The sequence below is a fragment of the Amblyomma americanum genome, chromosome 6 (assembly GCF_052857255.1).
Source record: "Amblyomma americanum isolate KBUSLIRL-KWMA chromosome 6, ASM5285725v1, whole genome shotgun sequence".
Lineage (NCBI taxonomy): Eukaryota > Metazoa > Arthropoda > Arachnida > Ixodida > Ixodidae > Amblyomma > Amblyomma americanum.
Genome location: NC_135502.1, coordinates 71,116,002 through 71,124,369, shown reverse-complemented (window position 1 = coordinate 71,124,369; position 8,368 = coordinate 71,116,002). Strand labels below are relative to the sequence as shown.

The window sequence follows — 8,368 nt, the reverse complement described above, 5'->3', positions numbered from 1 at the left end:
CCCGACCAGGTGGACACCGTGATATAAGTCTGATGCAGTGCTGGCAGATCGCTCCACAGTTTAAGCGCATGTTTTCGAAGAATATTGACATCAGATTTAGTATCCAGTTTCAAGTTGACGTTGTTTTGAACGACCAGTTTAGCTGCCCTAATCCGATGCTTAGAGAGTACTCTGTCAGAGTACTCTGTCAGCTTCGCAAGGAAGAAGTCATCACTATCAAGCGCGGAGACATTTTATGATGATCTAACTTGCATCTGACGATCACCATAGGCAGTCTCGTGATGCGCTGTTTTTTTTTTCTCTACGCTGTCGGCACACTACTGCAAAATGTCCAAGCCTGCCACAGCGAAAGCAGTGCGTTACAAATACCGTACAGTTGCGCGGCGGATAGTTGCTACCACACCTCGAACATGAACGCGCTGTTGAGTGCGACGTGCGGCCTTGTTGCGGCGACGGTGTCGGACGGTGGTCGGTTATGCGTTGTTGCCGATTAAAATTACCGGTTCGTCAGTTGTTACCGCGAAGTGCCTGGACCTCCGCCTTGGCTTGAGTCGCGTAAAAATCATGCAAATATTTTTCAACACGATATCGCTGAGGGCCGCTTTCGGCGGGGAAACCGGAGTACTTGACGTTGGCATGTCGAGAAAATCGGGATCGGTCGAGAGGGTCGTGATGTCAAAGCATGATCTCGCGCAGGTAATTCAAACACCCCACAACTATCACTCATTGCAACAGTGATGACGGCACTACGCAGTGCTTCATTGGTGTTCAGAGTAGTGGCGTCATTCCATCATCATCACGTAGTGCCTCTGAAGAACAATTGCGCTGAAAATAAAAATGGTCGAGCTGACTCGAACCGCTGCTCTTTGGCTCTTGAGCCGGATGCGCCACCCCTCGACCATTGAGGAATGTTCATTCGACTTGGTTCAAAGGAGGTCTTGCGTGTACAAAGTACCAGGCGGCTAAAGTTTCTTGGTACACATCCTCGGGCGTCATTGCGTATTGCGTTCGTAGTCGCCGTTGAGACCGGCTGTGCAGCCTTTCTCTCGTAATGGACTGCTCTCATCACCCAAGTGATAAATTAGAAGCCGTTTTGTTGTTCTGCTGACAAATGCGCACCTCTTTGCAACCTCAGATACGTTTCGAAGTTTTGTAACCACTCCGGAAATGGGACTTCGCGTTGGGCGGCCGGTCCTCGAGAGAAAGAGGGATGTGCTCACTGGCACATGAACGTGCCAGTGAGCACTTGCGGAATGTGCGCAACCAACATGGAAGCTTCCTTGCAGACCACTGCAAAACCTGTAAAGAGTGTCGTCCGGAACTAGACAAAACAATTTTTTTGAAGAGCGGAAAAGACAAATTTGAGCGAGTAGTAGTGGAAGCATATTTTATTAAGAAAGCAGGAAGCGCCTGCGTTAGTCAACCGTCCATTTCAATCAGTGACGCTGAGGTGGCTTTTCTCGAAGGGTGTCTTTAGGTTTTAATGTTTTGAAGTTTTCTCTGCATAGTTTGTTCTTCATGGATGTGTTTTAACAGCCAAACGAGAATTGTGTAGAATCCAATACTTTTAGTTCTTTGACGTTGAGAGGATTTCTCGAAGGCTTTAAGTTTTGACACTTGTTTTAGTACTTTGACGCTGACAGTATTTCTCGAAGCTTTTAAGTTTTCATGTCCACCATTTTTTCCGAGTGTGTTTTTGGTCATTCATTCATTATCACATGATGTATTAAAGCAGGAGTTTTGATATTATGATCTGCTTGCGTTGGCCAAGCGTGGGTCTTTGTTGTGAAGAATTGCTTTCCTGTCAAAAAAAAAGTTTGCTTTTATCAGGAGTGTAGTGCTGAATGCATGAATGTATCTTCCGGTCAGTTAGAAGTAGCACCTACTTCCTGAATTCTGATTGTTGTTTACAATCTCTTATTCTTCTGTGATAGGCTTCTGCGATACGGCTCGGGTGCTTCATAAAATGTAAGGGTTTGGGCGAATATACCTCAGTTGCAAGTTGGCGCCTGTCCTGTTGTGTTCTTGTGCCTCTTTTGTCCTTGTTCTTTTCGCGGCGTCCTGATATAGAAGCTATGCACCAACTAGCCCAACCAAAGTAGTACTTGTACAGTATGAAGGAATCCGTGCACACACCTTGCCAATTCCAAGACACGTGCACGAACACTCAATAGTCCATCCTCTGCCCAAAAAACATGCATCCACACTACGATACGGACAGATGAAAGGCTAGGGCAGAAAAACTTCACGAAAGATTTTCAGTTCAGAAAGACACGGCGCATGTGGACGTGGCAAAACATGCGGACAGAGACGCCTTCTCCCTGGCAGTTGTCGATCATCGAGGTTCTCCGCTCGCATCGGCGACAATCAATAAAACAAAATTTACAGAAAAGGCTGAAGAAGCTGCCATACATAGCTTTAGCCATTACGTCCACCACTGCCAAATACATCATCAGCGACTCTAAAATCGCAATTAGAAATTTTGCCAAAGGAAGGGTCCACTCCACAGCCATCAAAATATTACAGAAATTTACAATACCCGCCAGATCACATTGATCTGGGTTCCTGCCCATTCGGGTCATTCTGGAAACGAGGCAGCGCACCAATTTGCCCTAGGATTCGAAGTTAACCGGGAGGTGCGCTGCCCCGAGCTCAGGTCGGCCAGGGAGCGAATGACGACCTACAAAGGAATTACTACCCTCTTCAAGAAAGACAAATCTTCCCAGGACCACATAAATCTCTAAGCAAAACACAACAAGTCAGCTGGCGGCAGCTCCAAACAGACACTCCTTTATCCGTACATGTACTCTATATGGTTCCCAGAGCAGTTAAGCCCCGTCTGTTCTGTATGTGGACACCATAAGACAGACACACTACACATCCTATACTCATTTAATCAAGACAAGCCGTTGAACAGTCTGCAGCTCTTTACCCAATCGCAGTGGGAGGCCGCACTGCTCAGCTCGGACCCGGAGGTTCAGCTCCGAGTCACGGAGCGGGCCGAAGAGGTCGCCGAACATCGTCGGTCGGCCACCTGGCGTCCGGCTTAGAAGAGAAGTCCACCGCGGGGAGGGGAACGTCACCCCAACCCGCGCCTAAGACCTCTTCTTCCATAATGTTTACCTCCTCCTCTCATTCTTGCCTTTCCTCCCTCACCCTCATAATTGAATCCTTGGCCCTCCTTACCCTCGTTTTGTAATTTCCTTGGCCCAACCTCACCCTGGCCTTTGCGGTTCCGCGTAATTTCGCGTAACCTTCGAGATGGTGCTCCTGTCGTTTCCGCTTCCCCCACGAGGGAGACTTCCCTACTCGCCCACAGCCGGTGCTGTCCTGACGCACGATGATGGAAATGGTCGGCCGCGTCGAAATGGAGGGGGGCGCAGGTTCTCCACAGGTGCCAGTGAGCCTGGATGACCTTGTGTGCATGCTCTGCAACCACAACGCTTGGCAATGGCTGCGTCAGGTCACCTTGAGGACACACTTGAGGGTCATATGAGGCCATCAGCAGGTAGTAAGCTCGTGGTGAGAAGCGGACCTACCGCAGGTCTGACGAGTGGGGTCGGAGAGTCTGAATGCTGCTGCCACCTCGGATGCCATACAGCATGCAGGTGGCATCTTCATGGCCAGAGACAAGCATGCGTCCAGATGGATCCACAGCCACAGCTGCTACGGGGCTCCCAGGCGCACTGCCGCTTACTGGAGGTGCAGTCTCCAGGTTGACACAGCCTCTGGTCCATAGGTCCCAAAAGCGAATGGTTCTGTCTTGAGAGTCACTTACAAACATGGCTCCTCCCCGTGTGTACAAGGACAAAACATGGCCTGAATGTCCAGACAGTGCCTGGAAGGGGGAGTGGCAGTCTCGCAGTCAGTGACGTAGATCTTGCAGTCCCCTCCGCCACCGCTTATCAGCAGGCTTGACCTGTTGCTCAGGTCCTCCACAAAGCACAGGTCTCGAATTGTCTCTTCATGTATCGTCAGCTCTGCTTTTCCACCAGTGTCAAGGGCGCACGTCTCCGACTTAAAGCGTATGAGCTTGGTTGTCTTCTCATGTGAGCCAGTGGCCAAGAGGTCTCCAGTCTGGTTCCAGGCCAGGCAATAGATGGAGCCCTTGTGGTGCTTCAGCTGCTTGAACAGCACAGTGGGCCACATCGCCCTCCCTGAGGTCCGTAATGGTTGCGTAGCCGCAGATACGCAGCGTTTTGGAGTTCGAGCCGACTGCGTAGAACTGCCCACTAGAGTGGAAGTCACAAGCGCGCACCACCTGGGCGTCTTCTAGGTTGGTGACCTGCACGAACTTTGGCTTTCGCGACTCGTCAGTCGCATGTGCCGCCTGTTGCTGCTGTTCGTTCGGGCTCCCATGATTAGCAGAGTACATGTTGATGAGAACTCTAGCTGAACCAGCACTCGATGACTGTACAGGCGACTGAGACAGGGAACCTACTGATCTTGAGTCCGAATGAACACTCGAGTCACTCTGGTGCTCAGGATAGCTGTCAGAAGACCTAGGGTCATCAGAGAGGCTTCTTGCTACTCCATCCACAGTCACTGCTGTCACGTGAGCAGGCCCTGTCCTTTTAGTTCGTGGAGTTCTCATAGTGAATTTAACAATGCCCTTTAATGCTGTAGACTGTCCAGCTGGCGTTTATGATGTAGACACAGGTGTCGCCACAGCACGCTAGTGCGCGGAGGCGCTGTCGCAGCAGTAGTAGATCCAGCCGATGCTGGAGGAGGGGCTGGTGAAGATGGGCCGCGTCGAAATGGAGGGGGGAAACAGGTTCTCCACAAAGGTAAAGCACGTTGTTAGCCACAAATTTGGGGAGCCCAAAGCACAACCGAAACGCCTGCCGCTCCAAAAGTACGAGCGGGCGAATTCGGTTACCAGCAAGAAAACCTTCTGTACCACTCCTGCAATGTCCCAATTTATGGGATAGCAGTATTTGTAAATAATAAATAAAGAAATAAATGCATAAATAAACAGCACAGATCCAAATTCTAACAGGTGTGTTTTTACTTACTGGAGCCTAAACGGCTGCCTTGCTAACATTTTTATTGTTATTATTTTTATTATCATTATGTAATCACTCGGCTACAAACCCCACGGTGTTCATCTCCTGCGTGCGTTATGCATTTCCCGTTTAATTTCGGTGTTTCTTCTTTCTGTATACTTCTTCTCCAGCAGTCATTTTATTTTCGTCTATGAAAAAATTCATCTGAAACACTCTGTGCACCCATAATCTGTCGCGTGAGTGCGAGGTCTAAACATAGTCTATGAATCAAGCATGAATGAGGGCGCGCAATTCCACGCGGAACCAATTATTTCATTGTCGGATCTAGTCTTTTAAGACGGATGAGCCCGGCATCTCGTCATCACTCTCTTCATAAAGTCCAAAGAAAGGCAAGTGGTGTCTGGTCTTGAGAGAGGCACAACTGGACGATGGTCATTACTGAGAGCGCAATTTGCTTCAGCATCGTTCCTCTCATTTCCACCATCCCACCGCGCGCAGTGTCCCGGGGTTCATTGAATCACTATCCAGCTGCCTTTTTCTTGAGCAGATGGGCTCACTAATGTCTAGTGCCAGAGACTGGTAGATGGTGTGGCGTAGGAAAAGTCCTGAAATTTGTCGCGCAGGTTTTGAGTCTGAATGTATACCACTTTTGAGGTGGTTCCTCATATTAGTCGCTTCCTGAAGGGCTACAAGCTAAGCAGCGATTGATGTAGAATTATGTCGAACGAATTTGAGAGAAGGAAGATCTCTCGCAAGCGTCATTATTACGCAGAAAGTTGTTGGGGAGGGTGTATTTTGCACGCAGGCCTGCTGTTGTCCGGTGTCTTCATCCTTTCCCCTACAAGTGGAGAGGGGAGGGGAAGACTGTTGGCGGCTGGAGAGAGGGAACTCTCCTAAACATCATTTGCCATGGTTGTCAGGTGGAGGCTTCACACAGACGACGACGCTCTAAAGTTTTCACCTTCATGGTCCTTAAGAGCAATGCATGGAAGACGGGAACAGGTGCCAGAAAAACCTATCGGAGCTTACGCCGTAATTGTAAATAAAACAAAAAAATATATGCAGGCTTATTAATGTGATAGCGTTTAGATTGTCTTAAATCTTCCTGGATTCTCTGTCGTGGAATTTCCTGATTGGTAGATACAGGTCACGTGACTTTGTGATGTCAAAGCCTGTCCATGATAGCACCTGGCAGCCTGCCCACCCGCATTCCAGAAAATATTGAAAACAGGCCCACTACAGAAAATAGATTAGTTGGTGAACAATTTGGTTTAGTTTATTGGGGTTCAATGTCCCAAAGCGACTCAGGCTATGAGGGACGCCGTAGTGAAGGGCTCCGGAAATTTCGACCACCTGGGATTCTTTAACGTGCACTGACATCGCACAGTACACGGTCGTCTAGAATATCGCCTCTCTCGAAATTCGACCACCGCGGCCGGGATCGAACCCGCATCTTTCGGGTCACCAGCCGAGCTCCGTAACTACCGAGCCACCGCGGCGGGTGAATCATTTGGATTAGTTGGCCGGATTAGTATAACTATTTATGATAATCCAGTGGAAGTTTACTCGAATGTTCTAGCAGGTAATGACTCATGCGCACCATATAAGGGCAATGGGCCCGGTTCCAATTGGCATTTTGGATGGGAAATTGCACGTAGAACATTAGACCTTCATTGAAGACACGATACCAGGCAACCTAAACGCTGCCGTATTTTCTGCTTTAAAAACGTAGTTTGAAAGGCCGCCAAGTTTTTGACATGCCCTATCCGGCTCCGATCGGATGCTGGGTGTTGACTTCATTACGGCGTCCAGATGTGGCTTGTTTCACGGACCCACTCGCTGCTCGTCGAAGGGGTAGGGCGGTTAGGCGCGCAGAGTAGGGCGCCTCGAGGCTTGGAGAATACGCGCAACTTGTGCACTTCCGTCGACAACATTCGGCCATTCCTTTTTTCCAGCCGCCTTCGGTTGGATGCGTCCTGTTTTTTTTTTTTCAGGCTTAGGTTGGCTCGTCCTTGTAGTTACTGCAGCCGCTTCACCTATTCAGCATGGTCGCACTTTAATTCGCCGTGGTTGCACCTCGGCCGTGGTTGCCCAGATCGGCGCGCCATCTGGCGCCTCGCCGGCCAGGGAAACGTACGGCACTCCGAAACTCCCACAAACGCAGCTTCTCGCTCTCGACGGTCGGCATTCGTGAAAGTGGCTATCAGGTTGCGGCAGAAAAGGCCTCTCAGGTTGTAAATGTGTCTTCGTTATTTTCGAACCATGTCCAATCCGACTCTTCAAGGGCGAAATAGACCTAGTGGAGCTTACGGTCGTCGCTCCAGCCGTTGTAACGGGCAACACGCTCGAAGATTTCTAGCCATTCCTCATCGTCCTCGAAATCGTCGCCATTAAACGACGGGGGTGTGCGCGGCTGATGACAGAACATTTGCGCCGGGAGCCTGTTCTCAGTTGCCATGGCAGCTGGTTCCTCCGAAGACCGAGGTTACATCGCCCTTGTTCAGGGACGCTCCACGGAGGTGGCGCTGATGGACCGGGGTGAGATCCGTGCTGGTCGGTAGCATACGCTGGTCTGGAAGTGTACCCAGCTCTTCCACCAGATTTTTCATGAATAATACGCGCCACACAATCGGGGACAGAACTACTCTAGGCTGCCGAGCAGCCGCAAGCAAGATGCCGAAGCATTTCTGCTTGCTCCACTTCTGCACTTCAGCTTCAGCTTCCTCTACTTCTGAGCTGTATCTATTACTTTTTCCACCAACTTGTCGGTACACGACGTTAACGATGTTGGCTTCAAATGTTCGATACTGATCTCTTTACCAGGTTTTTAAATGAACAGAACTTCTGTCATCGTCTATACCTCTGGAATTTTTGCAGATGGGGCAGTGCCCCCCCCCCCCAAGTCTCCAACTGTTCGCGCTCAGATCATGTTTCTGGAAAGCGCTTCAATTCTAGTATGTTATTGTTATAGCCTGTGCGGTTGAGGTACTCGTCTTCATATAGTGAGTCAAGGGTTTTAGTTTCAGTGACCTAAACCAATCATTTCCCAACAGAAGTAACTGATTGGCTGACACCTGTTCTTGAGCACGATTAGCAGAATTAGCACTGTGCGCTAACTTTATTGTTGCAGTCAATCACTTCTCGCGTATGCATGTTTATATAGCTTGCCATGTCAGCGTGTTTTATATGCACTAAACAAATACATATTTTAAGAGTAGATTAAAGAAAAATACAAAAAGCAATGAATATTTAAATAAATTGTAGCGGGATGACGCATCCTTCCAGATAAATCGGTGTTCCGATGTTTCTTCTTTTAAGAGCGTTAGCTCTTACTGATCACGTTTGGAGACTTCGTGGGGTCT

General features: G+C 49.2%; 1 pseudogene; it reads right to left on the bottom strand.

Annotated features, from left to right (window-relative positions):
* Positions 1-1,216: 1,216 nt before the first annotated feature.
* On the bottom strand, positions 1,217-7,464 carry LOC144095323 (WD repeat-containing protein 47-like; annotated as a pseudogene).
* Positions 7,465-8,368: the final 904 nt, after the last annotated feature.